The 16490-nt window shown below is 35.0% G+C and overlaps 2 long non-coding RNA genes across 2 annotated transcripts; one reads left to right on the top strand and one right to left on the bottom strand.

The window, feature by feature from the left end:
* Positions 1 to 203: 203 nt before the first annotated feature.
* On the bottom strand, positions 204 to 7986 carry LOC147834552 (uncharacterized). Its single transcript, XR_015504568.1, has 2 exons — positions 5827 to 7986; positions 204 to 739 (listed from the first exon to the last, which is right to left on the bottom strand). It is a non-coding gene; the product is annotated as an uncharacterized LOC147834552 (long non-coding RNA).
* Positions 7973 to 16013, top strand: LOC141376863 (uncharacterized). The gene is made up of 3 exons (XR_015504553.1): positions 7973 to 8205; positions 15671 to 15792; positions 15875 to 16013. It is a non-coding gene; the product is annotated as an uncharacterized LOC141376863 (long non-coding RNA).
* The last annotated feature ends 477 nt before the right edge of the window (positions 16014 to 16490 follow it).

Genomic DNA, 16490 nt, shown 5'->3' with positions numbered 1-16490 from the left:
TATTTTTTATAAACTTTAACTTTTTTATATAATGATTTTTTTTAAAGAATTGTATTTCTTCCTCTTCTTTTTCTTACTATTATGATTATTATAATATTTAACAGTGTTTCATTTATTCATTTTCACAGAATGGTTTGCAGTGTGTACATTTCACAAACAATTAAAATAAATGTGAGTAACACATTAAATCTGAAGTTGAATGGTAAAGATTAAAATATTATTTTCTTTATTCAGAACATTAAGAAGCATTGGAAATAAAATAAACATTTTCAATGTCGTAAAAATCAAACTATTAAAGTCATATCTGTTTTTGAAGATCTATGTTCTCTTTTTCAGTAAATCAGTCTCCTCTTCTAGCTCTTTGTGCTTTTTTTTTTGTCCTTTAAATGTGAACTGAAGTGTCTGCCATGGTCCGCCAGTGTCCAGTGTGTTTTCCTCAGGGGGAAAGAAGAAATGAAGGACTCAGGTGTGTTAGGGTCATTAGTGAGCGAGTTAATCGAAGTCTCCTGCTGTCTGCAGCGGACCAAAAACCTCCAATATCCAACCCGTTTTACTCTCAGAGGACCAGCTGCGTGTCTGTCCGCGTCTGGGGCTCATGACTTACAACAATCTGGGCTTTCTGTCCTCCCGCCTCATTATGTACCACTGTCTGATCCCTTAATTCACTTCTGTTCGTTTCAATTATCTCCTCCTCGCTGCCGTTAAAGGTGAAATGGTGTCGGCGTGTTCCCTTTTCAACCTTAATGGAAAACATTTATTAAAAAAACACGTTTCTCAAAAGCGTCTGTTTGTCTCTATGTACTTGTGGTGTATTTATAGGATGCATAATTAAAATAACTACCAAGAAAGCTATAGATTTATGTTTTATCATTATTTTTTAATTATGCAAAATGCTTAGAGGCATAATCAGGGTTATTGTAGTTAACTGTACTGTACTTCAAGAAATAGATCTGGAAACAAACACAGAATGTACTGTACTGTCAGCTCATTATCATGTTTTATATCGTAATGTACATGACCAACTAAGATGATGTATTATTTTAAATTAATAAAAACAATGGTTAAAGTGAAAATTGAAGAATTATTTTAAAATCAAGAGGGCCTAAAAGGAAGTTAAATAATCTAAAAGAAAATCGAATGATACTTGCACTGCAAAGCCCAACAGTAAACTTTAAAAATTGAGTGTAGTTTACTCAAAATTGACTTAAAGTTAATTCTACACATTTGAAAAGAGTTTTGAACTCAGTGTTGAAGGTAATGAGTTCATTTAATACCTCATTACAACTTAAATGGAGTAAGTTCACAGTACTCATATAGATTAGTTATTTAACTCAAATGATTTCTAGCAATCGGTTTCCTCAAACGATTTGAGTTGTCTTAACTTTTTTAGAGTTTTAGAGTACTCAGGTGGTTTGAGTTCTCTTTATTTATTGGGTTTTACTTCGTTTACTTAAATGGATTAAGTTCACAGTACTTTTTGAACTTAAATGTTTTGTTGCTATTGGTTTCCTCAAATGGTTTAAGTTAGCTTAACTTTTAGGGTTTCACACTGTGTAATATGTATGCATCACCAGTATCTGTCCACCTATTTAGTCACACAGCTGAATTACTTAATTGAAATATTTTTACATCACATATATCATGTTCGTAAAATATGTAAATGACAAAATTCTGAAAGTTATGTAAAGTATTCCAAAACGGATCCATTATGTTTGATTTTAGGTCTGCCTGATGGACGTTTGCCTGTTAAATTCACCAATCATTTATTTAGCCTTTGCTGCCAGGAAAAATATACTGATGCAGGATCAGTGCAAACACCCATCCTTAAAAAAGGTGGCACAATAATAATAGGGAAATAATTCACTTAGAATTCCTTACATATTGTCATTCATATTGTATGTCCACTGAGGCTTTTTAGTAAGTCTGGACTTACTTTTTAAGGATTTTATTGGTGTTTCTTTATTTTGAGTTGTGGTATGTCATAATTCATTTTCTTTTCGGCTTAGTTCCTTTATTAATCTGGGGTCGCCACTGTGGAATGACCCACCAACTTATGGAGCATATGGCTTACTTAGCGGATGCACTGCCAGCTGCAACACGTCACTGGGAAACAACCATACACTCCCATTCAAACACATACACTACGGACAATTTAGCCTACCCAATTTATAACGCATATCTTTGGACTGTGAGGCTAACCTGAAGGAAACTCACACGAATACCGGGAGAACATGCAAACTCCACACAGAAATGCCAACTTACCCGAGGCTCAAACCAATGGCCTTCTTGCTGCGCCACCATAATGCCTATGTCATTATTTAATGTTTTTATTTTGTTATACTATTATTTTATCTTTATATGTTTTTAATTTTTTTATTTATTTACTTATTGTTATTATTATTATTATCATTCTAATTATTTATTTATTTTATTAATTTTATTATTTCTTTAGCATTGCATTGTTAAAATGGGCATTGTCTGTTGGTTTGTTTTAATGTTTTTTTGTGATTAATATTTTAAATGTTAATAAAAACATGCAACAAATTAAAAAGTGCAAGCAATAAAACAGTGGCAACACCAAATCTCCAAAAATGCCAATTTATTAAGTTTAAAAGGCTGAGAAAACACTGGAAAAAAGGATTCAAAGATGATTCCTTGGATTTGCTATTATTTATTTAAGTTAAGTGGTTGTAAATTTGATTGGGCTGAATTTAAATGAACAAATTAAGTTACTAAATTAAGTTTTACTTAAATACTTAATACTTACTTATTACTAAAGTTAATTTGTTTGTTTAAATTCAACACATATAAATTGCTTGCAACAGATTTGCAGACATCTTTTTTATAGTGAAGGCATGTAATGTTTCGAGCAAATCAGCTCATAATCAGACAATTATTCATTCATAAGACAGTCAATGTGACTTTTTTAATATATATATGTTTGCCCTTTTTGCTGTTTGGCTGAGATGTGTGCTCAAATGAAACTACATATATTATTAAAAATCACATTTCAAAATATCAGGACAAATAATAATAACATTTCTTAACTTACTTAATTTCCCCAGGGCATCCGCTACGTAAAATATGTGCTGGATAAGATGATGGTTAATTACTTGCTTAATACAGATTAAATTAATGTTTTTTTATGCTATTAGTGTATATGTCTATTATTGTTTAATGCTACAGGAGCAATGTTTGAACTTATTGGGTTTTCCAGAGAATTAAAACTAATGATTCTGATGCTTTTTTGTAATATTACCAAATATCAAACACCCACTATATGTAATATTACATGAACGTATCAAAACATTGTAAGCTCATCTGTTTCCATGAAAAAAACAATAGAGATGAGGAATATGCCACCTAAAAAACTAGACTACAGCCACACACACACACACAGAGGGAGAGAGAGAGAGAGAGAGAGAGAGAGAGAGAGAGAGAGAGAGAGAGAGAGAGAGAGAGTTCTGATTCCTGTTAGACTGACAGTTGCTCTCCCATTTTGACACACTCTGGTATACAAGGGGGAAAATCCACACTTTCTCTTTTTGCTCTCTAGAGATGGAGCGAGGGAGAAACCTGAGTAGTATATGACATTTTTTGAATCCCAAACTACATTTTTGCATTTTCTGAGAAAAATAAAAATAAAAAAGATGTGAGTGGAGCAAATCCAGTATGATGCTGTGGAGAGTGTATTGCTGAATTGTTGCTAGAGGGTTTGTTTACACGACAACACTGCACTAAAAATAAAATATTTTTCCTTTGTTATGTTGTTGTTTTAAAGTTATTTGTGTATACAAATAATTTATAAAAAATAATATAGTAAAAAATAATTTAATTAAATAATAATAGAAAAAATATGTATACACTGTATGTATATATATATATATATATATATATATATATATATATTTTCATTCATATATTTCCTTTTTGACTTTGGCTTTATTAGTCTGGGGTCGCCCAGTGGAATAAACCACCAACTTCCAACTGCAACCCATCACTGGGAAACATCCACACACACTCATTCACACACATACACTATGCAGACAATTTAGCCTACCCAATTCACTTATAGCACATGTCTTTGGACTGTGCTATAAACCGAACCACCCAGAAGAAAGCCGCATGAGCATGGGGAGAACATGCAAACACCACACAAAAATGCCAACTGATCCAACCAAGGCTTGAACCAGCGACCTTCTTGCTGTGAAGCGATTGTGCTACCCACTGTACCACCATGATGCCCCTTATATAATATGAAATTTGCTTTTACCATTTTCTGCAAAAATCCTTAATATTTGTTTACAGCATGATTGGAACCCCACAGACTCAGTAATATAGTAAAATTGCTTTAATGGAAATTACTGATGTTTTGGATGTTTTTGGAGTTCAGTAAATGCTTACAGGATAAGAAAGATTGAAAATAATAATCTGACTGCTACAAAAAAAAAAAAAAAAAGAAAGAATCATACTCTAAATGAACCCTAAATGCAACTTTTCTGACGTGGTCAAATTGTTAAAGAGCTCACTTTGTATGGCATTGTACTTTTGATGCAGAGGACCCAGATTCCAGTATGGTGAAGCAAGGTTCCTCAAAGGAGGTTACAGCAATGCAAAATCAAAACAAAAAATATGTAACTGCAGTGCTCTTTTCTCTATGTTTACTACTCAAAACACTTAGGGAAGGGGTTAGTACAGTGATCAGCCTTCTCGTGGACATGTAGAAGAAGAATTTGTATCTGAAACATGCAACAAAACACCCTAGGCAACTTATTTCAGATTCCCAAAAATGTGAACAGATCCCTCTAGTGGGTTTGTCATCTGACTTTTCAGACCTTGTACAGCAGTTTTTGAATGATCTGTAGACAGGGCCGGAGCAAGTTGAACTGCAGCTCTAGGCAAAGGACGGTCACACCGCCCTCAACCCTAAAGTAAAAGGGGGGGTGCCCTCTTTATTCTGCTGCCCTATACGTGGATATAACTGAGGGCGTGGGTGGTGAGGGTAGTGTCGGGGACGCCGGCCTCTCTATTCTGCCGCCTAGATCCCCTCTATGGAGGCGCCGGCCCTGTCTGTAAATAGCAATGTATGATAGGATGTATGAAATCCAAAAGTTTACATTCTTAATTACTTGTTTAGAAATGGTCTGTCTCTAAAAGTGAGGGGAGCGTATCCCCAACATCCCCCTCAGTTGTTACGCCCCTGGCTTTAAGGTGGGAATTTAATAAGGAACTTTAACAGAAAACACAGTTTGAGTTGTCACTGTACCTGTAGAAAAACATTTGATATCAAACTTTAATTTCCCAGTCATGGGTTGCAGCTGGAAGGGCATCCACTGTGTAAAGCATGCTGGATAAGTTGGCGGTTCATTGCGCTGTGGCGACCCCAGATTATTAAAGGGACTAAATTGAAAAGAAAAGGAATGAATGAATAAACTCTAATATTTGGGTAGCGTAGTGGCACAGTGGGTAGTCACCACAAAGCAATAAGGTTGCAGGTTTGATCCCCATGTGGGTCATTTGGCATTTCTGTGTGGAGTTTGCATGTTCTCCCCGTGGTAGTGTGGGTTTCCTCCGGGTGCTCCGGTTTCCCTCACAGTCCAAAGACATGCACTATAGTTGAATTGGGTAAGCTAAATTGGCCATAGTGTATGAGTGTGAATGAAAGAAAATGGGTGTTTCTCAGTGTTGGGCTGCAGCTGGAAGAGCATCCGCTGAGTAAAACATATGCTGGATAAGTTGGTGGTTCATTCCGCTGTGGCGACCTCTTATTAATAAAGGAACTAAGCTGAAAATAAAACGAATGAATAAATGAATAAACTTTAATACTTAGGATACTGTTCTTGTTGACACACTCTAGTAAACATGGTAAAACAAGATCCACTCAATGCAGGCAGAGCAAGATCTCCATCTGTAGAAGAAAAAAAAGAAGAAAAAAACAGATGAAGACTGAAGCAGAAAAACAGCGTGCCCTCACACACACATCAGCCATTGACTGTAATCATCTTCACAGACAAACTGAATTGCACTGCTAATCAGACCTGAATGAACCCTAATTCTAAACTAATGCGAGGCAGAATTGGCTTATTTAGACACGATTCTTATGAGCAATCAGGGGAGCTTCAGTTTCTAAATAACACAACCACATATGTGTAATGACTGCTCAAACAAGACGATGTCCATTGTAAGCATTTTCAAACCTAGCGAGGGATTTACACTGCAGTGTTGGAAAGAAAATGGCCTCGGGGACACAGATGTTGGTTTTGTGTGCGAGCAGAAGATAGAGCCGAGCCACAATTCAGTGATAGTCAGGACTGTGGGCCAAATCCTTCCCACCAAGTGTTTATCCTTGGACCACCACCACAATCCGGACTCTTTTATTTGTAACAAATAACGTTTAACTATTTCATTTTATTGTTTATTTCCCTGCTGAACAACCTGGCATATGCTGGTAAGACATGTTTTGATGGTGGTATGCTGGTCTCAGTGCTGGGGTTGCTGGTTTCAATGCTGGTCTTGCTGGTCTCGAGGCTGTTCAGGACAAAACCAGCAAGACCAGCATTGAGACCAGCATACCAGCATCAAAACATACAGCGTTTGTTTAATGCGTCTGTAACATTTCCAAAGAAACTGGAAAACAGGTTGGGACAAAACAGAATTGCCGTCATCAAAATTGCTGATCCAGACAGGCTTTCAGAGGTGAGACTGTGAGTTTATCTCCTACTGTAAGTGCACATTTTGCAGTACATGCATCTTACAGATAATCTTTGCTAGCAATCTTAACTTTTCATTTCATGGGGACATTTTGTAGTGAGCTAGTAGCCTGAGCAAATTCTGTATGGTATTGTTTTTATTAATTAGCAAATATTTTATTGGACATACCTGAACTAGGCCTAACAGGCTTATTTATTGTGGTAATTTAAAATGAGAAATACACTTTCATATACGCAAAGAAATTCGTAAGGATTATCACCGACAATATGTTAGCATAGCCTTATTAACTTTAGATCCAGTGTTGCTAACTATTTACAATGAAAAGTAGCTAAAGCCTGCCCAAAAAGTAGCTAAATTTTGCCAGATGACATCACGCACTAATTTGCATATCAGTGACGTTATCTCGTAGTATCTGACAAGCATATGCCCGTCATGTCTCCACTCTCTGAGGCGCCGTGTATATTATATTAAAACATTACATCCAGCTGCCCAATAAATAGGTTCTTATTATGATATTACTTTGCGTGATGACAATATTGCGTAATCCCAATTCAAAACTACATCTTTATGTAGTATAAAAAATAATTAATGTTTTCTCAAATTGACTTGCCATCTCAGCAAAAACATTATTTGAAATATGTCCATTTAGATTTGTATAAAAATATAGTTGACTATTTGTACAAGTAATACAAACACTTTTTGATAAGATGTTTTTCTTTTTAAATATAACTGATAATGAACAGGTATACATTCTTTTAAACAATCACAGCTTGTGTACTTACTCTTTTTAACTTGTGAAATGAACACATTTGTTAAAGTGACAAAAATTAGAGCGCTATTGGAATTTATTGCTACCTAAATTTCCAACAACATGTTAACAAATAAGTCAGTAAGTTTACAGTTATAAAAAAACAATCTGAGCTAGCAATTTACTAAATGAAGCCTGCTGGCTTTTAAGTCACTTTTTGTTGTCAATTTGATGCTGGGTGCTTTTTGAAAAAAGTTGCCAGGGTAGTATGAAAAGTTGCTAAATCTAGCAACAAAATTGCTAAGTTGGCAACACTGTTCAGATCTAGCGAATCACTGAACTGTTCAAACACTCACGCGCGGAATCATTTTATCTTCGACTTTTTAAAGCAGCGTGAGCACAATTCTTATGAAAAGTAAGGAGCTTCAGTTTCAAAACTAAAAATCTACAATTGTGAGGATTTTAAATGAGCGTTTTTTTTTCTTGTTATTTCATCAGCCGGAATGGGAAACCATGCGAATCGGTTCGCGATTCAGTTCAATCACTCACTCCTGCGCCGCTGAGTCGTTTGAAGCGGTTAGCGTTATTTTAGAGCAGGACATGATCTGAAAAACGTGGATATTTTGCCCACAGTCCACAGAAACAAACTCAAAATTCATCCAGTGTTTTCCCAGTTACGGAAGATATCTTGTGAAGTAGAAGTAGCCGAACAGACCCCACTGCACGAGGAGCTTGAGGAACTTCAGGTAGGCTAAACGAGTTTTTCGACTGAGTATGAAAACAAAAGCAAACGCTATACTGAAAAAGACATGGTATATTGCCACATTTTTACTCTATCTATCTATCTATCTATCTATCTATCTATCTATCTATCTATCTATCTATCTATCTATCTATCTATCTATCTATCTATCTATCTATCTATCTATCTATCTATCTATCTATCCATCTATTCATCCATCCATCCATCTCTGTCTGTCTGTCTGTCTGTCTGGGACTTTAAACAGACTGTGAATGGTACAGTATGTTGGTCGGCATTTGAATGTTCAGATCAGTATTCTGACATTTTGCTATTTGTTGAGAAGGATGCTGGAGGTAGAGAAAGAGAAACAGTGGTAGAGAGAGAGAGAGAGGAAGAGAGAAAATAGCAGGTGTGTTGGTTATGTTGAGTGACAGTAGGCTACACTCCAAAGCTGATGGCAGAGAGAACACACAGATTACCTTAGTCTAATTTCACCACCATAACCAAACCTGTCCTTCCCTTCACCAGAGCATTAGTGCATGGCTTATGTTATAATATGGTGGTGACTGTATGTGTTCATCATGGTCAATGTTCCCTTTTAGCTAATGTTGCTCTAGCACAGACAGAGAAAAAAAAGTGAGCACAGAAGGCAGACTCAAATGTGTGGAAAAAGCTTGCGAGTTATTGAGTCAGAGCTAAACGAATGGGCATGGTTTCAACTGGAGGCTATCCATGTGTCCATTGATTTTTATTATGGAACAGAAATTGTGGGAAATCTTGTGCGTGGAAATATGCAGAGATGATTCACAAAATAAGGATTGCCTCCTAATATGGTTGTATAAATTTTAGGTTCATACCCGCGCCATATTGCAAAAACCAAACACACATTATTCACATGCATTTTACATGCACGCATGCATAAGTGCAATTATTATGATGTTCAGAGTAATTTTGGGTGGATTATCAGTTGCTAGTACATTTATAGATGGTCATCAATAGGTGATATTTGTTCTTAATTTTCTATATTATGGCTTCATCGAGCCAATTGCAAAACATACAGTGCATTCTGTTATGAAAATATGCATTATTATAAAATAATGACGAATTACCATTGTTTTTTAAAATTAAAAATTATTTCAATAGTCTTTGCAGTGGACAACTAGTTAAAAAAGAAATAGACTGGTAAAAAAGCTATGATGTTCTCTAACATTATCCATGTGTTCATTGATTTTCAGTATGGAACAGAATCTATGGGAAATGTTGTTCGTGGAAATGTGCTGAGATGATTCACAAAATAAGGATTGCCTCTTAATATAGTTTTATAGATTTTAGGTTCATACCAGCGCCATATTGCAAGAAATAGACAATAATGACATGTATAGTAGCATTTTACATATATACCTACATATGTGTGCAACTCTTATGATGCTCAGAGTTAGGTTGGGGGGATTTTCAATAGCTTGTACATTTTATAGGTGATATTTTTTCTTAATTTTTGTTTTGTTGATTTATCCAGCCAATAGCAAGCATACCGTAGATTCTGTATTTCAAAATATGTAGATTATTAAAAAATTATGATATATAAGCAATGTTTTTTTAAAGTAAAAATAAAGTAAAAAAATAAAGTAAAAAAAGCTATGATGTTTTCAAACATTATCCATGTGTCCATTGATTTTCAGTATGGAACAGAAACTATTGGAAATCTTGTGTGTGGAAATATGCAGAGATGATTCATGAAATAAGGACTGCCTCCTAATATAGTTTTATAGATTTTAGGTTCATAACAACACCATATTGCAAGAACCAAACACACATTAATCACATGTATTTTACATGCATACAAATGTGCAATTATTATGATGTTCAGAGTAATTTTGGGTGGATTTTCAGTTGCTAGTACATTTAAAGGTGGTCATTTCTAGGTGATATTTGTTCTCAATTTTGTATATTATGGCTTCATCGAGCCAATTGCAAACATACAGTGCATTCTGTATTGAAAAATATGCATTATTATAAAATAATGACATACAACTATTGTTTTTGAAGTAAAAATACTTCCCATAATCTTTGCAATGGACAACTGGTTAAAAAAAGAACTAGGTAAAAAAGCTGTAATGTTTTCAAACATTATCCATGTGTCCATTGATTTTCAGTATGGAAATCCCGCTAATTTCAGTATGTTGCTTCATCCAGCCATTTGCAAATATAGAGTGGATTCTGTATTGAAAAATATGTGCTTTATTATAAAATAATGATGTATAACCTTTCTTTTTTAATTAGAAATACTTGTCATAGTCTTTGAAATGGACAATTAGTTTAAAAAAAAGAACTAGACTGGTAAAAAGCACTGTAATGTTCTCAATCTACTAACAATCTGAAAGCTTTTCCGCTTTTTTTTCTGTCTCTCCACCTACTGGATCCCACAGATGTCGCGCATTGTCGTATTGCCATGTGTTGATTGATGTCTGAGTAATGTTTGTGTTTATTTTTAAAAATAGAAACACTGTCATGTCGTCTCTCTCTGCCTGTACTCGGAGCTGTTTCTTGCCGGTTAAGCTCTACTGTGCAGGAAATAAAAATCTGATTATCATATGTGTTATTCAGTTATGAAAATAATCGATTTGACTAATATTTAATGACTCTGGCTGTTTGATTGGTTATGATGCATTTAATGATTCACATGCCATTGGAGAGATTCACATAGCTGTTTTATTGATGCTGTTGAGGTTCTCTGCTAGTTAGTATGATGCAATTATAAAACACTGATTCAGTTATTATTGATTATCCGTTATAATAAAGTGTGTGTGTGTGTGTGTGTTGTTAGAAAAGTGCTTTTGCATTTGCTGTGGAGCATCGAATAGAAGTTATAATTATCATACCTTGCCTATCATGATGCATACAGTATCTAATAGAAATGATTTCTTAAACAAGAAGTAAAAAACATAACTTGGTTGTATTGTAGGGTTTTGCAATATTGACAAAAATAAGACTACCTCAGCTTTCTTTGGAATTTTTTGGATAATGATCAGTTTTCATTTTATATTTTGCTGAGTGTGTTTTTGGGCTGGTAGCTGGTAAAAAAACAAAACAAAACACAAAAAGTACAAGTCAAGAACCATCCATTCAAACAATTTGTTCAAAACAACTGATTCATTTAAAATTAAACATGAGACTCATAAATAGTTGATTCAAATGTTAAAAATTAAATGAATAAATAAAGTAAAGAAATATAATTCAGGTTTTAAGTGAAAATTACCCCATAATTTACTCACCCTTAAGCCATCCTCAGTGTATATGACATTTTTCTGTTAGTCTTATACAGCAAATGGATAGGCATATATTAACATGTCTCTATAGTAACGCATATAAACATGTCCACAAAAAAAGGATTTGCAAAGAAACTGGAATTAAAAGATCTGTTCCAACTCTCTATGATCAGCAGCACCTCAATAATGAGTTTTACAAGTTAAAAACAATTTTAAAATAGTGCATGTTTATAATAATAAAAAAAAAAACAATAAAATGTAATGTTTTGAACTAGGGCTGCACGATTAATCGAAAAAAGATCACAATCTTGATTCGACCCTACACATGATTTTAATCCAGCATTTCTACTATTCAGCCAATTATATTTTCAAGGTCAGGAGAGAAGCTTAAAGGCGGTCGCACAAGTCTTCACAGGAACATGAACACCTTCAAATGACGTTAAAAGTGTCACCTACTGTGTTTATAAGGTATAATTCACCCAGAAATGTAATTTCTGTCTTCATGAAATGAAGTATTTACGGCCACGAAATCACACGTGAGCTGACTGCGAGCTGTTTGTTTACTACCGAGAATGCCAATGACGGCTACTTTAGTGTACAGATCCTGCATAGGCGGTGAAAAACAAGTATAAAGTTTTAAATATTATGACAAGCATTTGATATGTTTTTTTTTTTCTTTCATAGCTAAAACAGTGTTGTGCATGAAAATAAATGTTTACCAGTGTCAATACAGCTACACTAGCTTAAATAGCCTAATGTTGAATACAATGCAAGAAGAAATCTGATAATGACAAATGTCTGATTTTACCAGAGAAATCAAATGGTCTAATAATGCTGTCAATGACAAATGACAAGCAAATGTTTTAACATAATAATTCAACTTTATAATTATGAATGCTTATATTCAGATGTCATCATTTTACTGTGAATTAACAAACAGGACATATTGAAAGTCTGGTTAAGTCCACCATAATGACTTATACTGACATTGTAAACATTTATTTTCATGCACAACTGTGTGTTCGCTATGAAAGAAAAAACATCAAATGCTTGTCGCAATCATAACTTTAAAATGCGATATGATCATTTAAATGAAGTGCACAATTTCAGTTTCATTTTGACTGCCAAGAGCTGTTAATACTTCGCGCGCAGCTCCCAAACGATCACTCTGCGCCACAAACAGAATATTATTTACAGCTGTATTACCTGTTACTCGAAACATATGCAGGTTCTGTTCACTAAAGTAGACGTGTGCGCGCGGCCTCTCTGTGATAACAGCTCACGTCACGTGTGATTTCCCGGCCGCGAAAACATCATTATATGAAGACAAAAAAGACATTTTTAGGTGAATTATACCTTAAAAATACAGTATGTGACTCATTCAACATCATTTGGAGGTGTCAATGTCACAGAGCATCGTATGTGAAACAATGAAAAGACTCGTGCAGCCGCCTTTGCTTCTCTTTTCTGAACTTGAAAATTTCATTGGCAGAATCGTAGAAATGCTGGATTAAGATCGTCTAGTGCAGTGGTCACCAAACTTGTTCCTGGAGGGCCGGTGTCCTGCAGATTTTAGTTCCAACCCTAATTAAACATACCTGAACAAGCTAATCAAGGTCTTACTAGGTATACTTGAAACACCCAGGCAGGTGTGTTGAGGCAAGTTTGAGCTAAACCCTGCAGGGACAGCGGCCCTCCTGGACCGAGATTGGTGAACCCTGGTCTAAGGGGTCGAATCGAGATCGCGATCTTTTAACGATTAATTGTGCAGCTCTAATTCCAAGGTGACGATATGTTTGAGAATTAGCAATAATAATAGCCTACTCATATTAACCTTTATTTTACATCTAAAGAATCGTGAGAAAACCATGAACTTTATTTTTAAGCAAAAAATAAAAATAAAAAATAAAAAATAAATTTGATTCACATTTAAGCCAGAATCGTGCTGCCCTATTTTTAACCACCACAGCCGCATAGTTTCAGTACAACTTTGTACAAAGCTGCTTAAAACACACAACAGAAGTCCCAGTTTGTGGATGTTAAATCAGGTTTGTTTTGTACAGTAGTATTTTACCAGTGTATTTTTTAACTTGTATACTGTCTCATTTGCTGAAAGTAGATGTGCAAAACTTACCTTTGAGTTAGCATACACATTAGATTGGGCTACCTAATTAAATGCAGATTTTGTGTGATTGAAACATTTAGAACCTAAAGTTAGGAGACAGTTGATGATGATTCCAAATATGAATTAATGATGAATAGTTTTGGAGAATTTGATGTTACCTTTTTCAAACAGAATGCTCAGATACACCAAAGACATATTTTACATCTTGTAAAAGTGGTGTAATAGGAGCCCTTTAACAATTCCGATGGCATGTAAACCTTCAAATAAATCATTTAACAAGTACTTTAATATTTCATTGAAAAAGTCAGTTTTGATTTCATGGTGAATTTAAAAGTCAATATTAAATGGGATTTGCAACTCATTTTAAATCCATAATCTGACATCTTTCAGATGAAAATGGACGAGGCTTGATTTTATCCTTGGGAATTGAGACTGGATGGTAAACAAAATGGGTTTTATGGTAAAGAAATAGATTTGAAGTAGGAGAAAGTTCACATTTTGAGTGTGGTTAATAGGAATGTGCAAAAAAGAGAGGTTACATAAGAGTGTACAAGTACATCAGTTTGTGCATCATTGTTTTCTTTTGAATTGATGTCAGAACAGCAGGTTTGTGCATAGAAAGGCTGATCTTACAGCACAGCTCAGTGTCAAACATCTGTCTTTCTCATTGCATCCTGAGCTTGATTCACAGGCTGGACACTTGTGGGATATTGTCACGTGGTGAGCTCAACAGACAGCTCTCTATCCTCTCTCTCTCTCTCTCTCCCTCTCTTCTCACTCGTGGTATTCATACAGAGGTCACATTGATCCATACTGTCTGGATACTGTAATCCTGTTTTATATGCTCTGGGAAAGCCGGCCAGGGAACTGTCCTTGCAGAGACATTTGTCATCCTGAACTGTCAATGTTAATACATTTACTTATGAGCTTCATTGATGTTTAATGGTTTTACATCTTTTTATGCAGTTCAGCGGGTAATTCGTTTTATAAATCTAATATGGATTGGATGTAAAGTCGCTTGCATTATTTTGGCGGCATATAACATATCATTTGTTAATATAGATATAATATATAATCAAATGGATAAATGGTTGCATTTTTTTAATCATATAAGTTAATGACGTAACCTCATCTTGCATGGACTGATTCTTTTGGCTCGGGCATGAGCGATCCTTCTCGGTCAGTTATTTTTGACCTAATGAATCGCATGACTTATGACCGGACTTTTTAATCTCTCCAGAGCATGAGGTAGCTTATTTTGAATGGTTATGATCCCGAAAGTCATTTAAGCGACAGAATAAGCGGATTTCGGCCTTCGTGTCCTCTGAAAATTGGGTCAGTAAATTGATGTGGCCTTTGCCAAGCTATTCATTTTTTATAGTAGTTCGCTGTCAATACAGCTAGAAGCATCATCATGTCAGAGCGCAGATGAATGCTTGTTTTGGCAGATGTGCCAAGAATGAATATTAATGATTAATGTGGGCCAAGCATGCATTTAGACGAAAAGTAAACTTTTAGAGTTTCTTATGATTGCGAAACACATGGTTCCTGACACAGATTTGTTTTGGTCGTGCTTGTTAGTGCAGTGATATTCTGCATATTTGTTATTGCAAAGACAATTCAGTTTGACTTTTTTATTTTAAAGACATTTATTTAGGGGATCGAAATAGTACATGTAATAATGTGGCAGTTATAATAATATGGGCCCTCTGTTTTTCATTTAAAGGGATGGTTCAGATAAATATTCATTATATATTCTATATTATTAATATATATTTCCTATTTACTCACCCTAGAATGGTTACAAACAAGTGTTTTTATTCTGCTGAACACAAAAGTAGGCTTTTTGAAGAAAGCTTAGAGCCTTTAATTGTTAAATCCATAGTTGAAGAAACTTATATTACCGAAGTCAATTTTTTGGGGTGTTTACACAAGACGTGGCTTGCATGAAAAAAAAAATCACAAAATAACATTTTATTTTTTGTTGTTGTCTATTAAAGGCATAGTTCCCCCCCAAGTTGAAAATTCTTCACCTGTTGCAAACCTATTTGACTTTCTTTTTTCTTCTGAACACAAAGACGATGGTTTGAGGAAAGTTGGATACTTGTAATGGTGCATTCACATCAGATGCCATTGAAACGTCAAGCAAAGACGTAAATAGACATTCTGCGGCGCTATTCATGTGAATGAGGCATCACAGGTGACGCAATCCTTGCAAATGAAGTGCCGCATAGAATTGATAGAATTGGGATTCACACTAACTGTTCTTTATGTGCTTTTAGGAAGGCCTTCGGGACACCAACAACAGGAGCTACGTCATGATCACGCCCATTCTAGAGCAAGCTCCTGATTGGTTAACGTGACATAAATTTGCACTAAAGTTCATAATTTTCCAACTCGAGCAATTGACGTGTGAAGAACAGCAAATGCACAAAACGCTCAATTTGCGATGCTTCATTCGTGCAAATTGCATCATTGGTGGTGCAGCATTCACACGAATAGTAATGCACAATGTCTATTCATGTCTTTGCTTGATGCTTTATCCATGTGTGATGTTAACAGACCTCAAACCTACTGTTCATGTAATAGACAACAACAAATAAAATATTCCAAAAATATTACAAAAAACTAATTTTGCTCTATCCATTTTATTTACTGCATTTTAACCGCTATTTACTCTATTAAACGCTATTTATTAATTTGATTATGTTCAAAACTTTTGATACAACGTTGGTGAAATGAAACTCCAAGTCTCCAAGCAACTTCAGAGCAATTACATGTTCCTCTGAGGTCAAGAGGATGGCTTCAAATGTGTTTCGAGAAATTACATTTTATCCTTTTTTAATTACCCAGTATCCTCCTATAGCATTTCCAAATCTGAGCAGCCTGGCTTGTATT

This window comes from Danio rerio, chromosome 12 (genome assembly GCF_052040795.2).
Source record: "Danio rerio strain M-AB ecotype USA chromosome 12, GRCz13ab, whole genome shotgun sequence".
Lineage (NCBI taxonomy): Eukaryota > Metazoa > Chordata > Actinopteri > Cypriniformes > Danionidae > Danio > Danio rerio.
The sequence above is the reverse complement of the archived record's forward strand: the minus strand, read 5'-3'. Positions and strand labels throughout refer to the sequence as shown.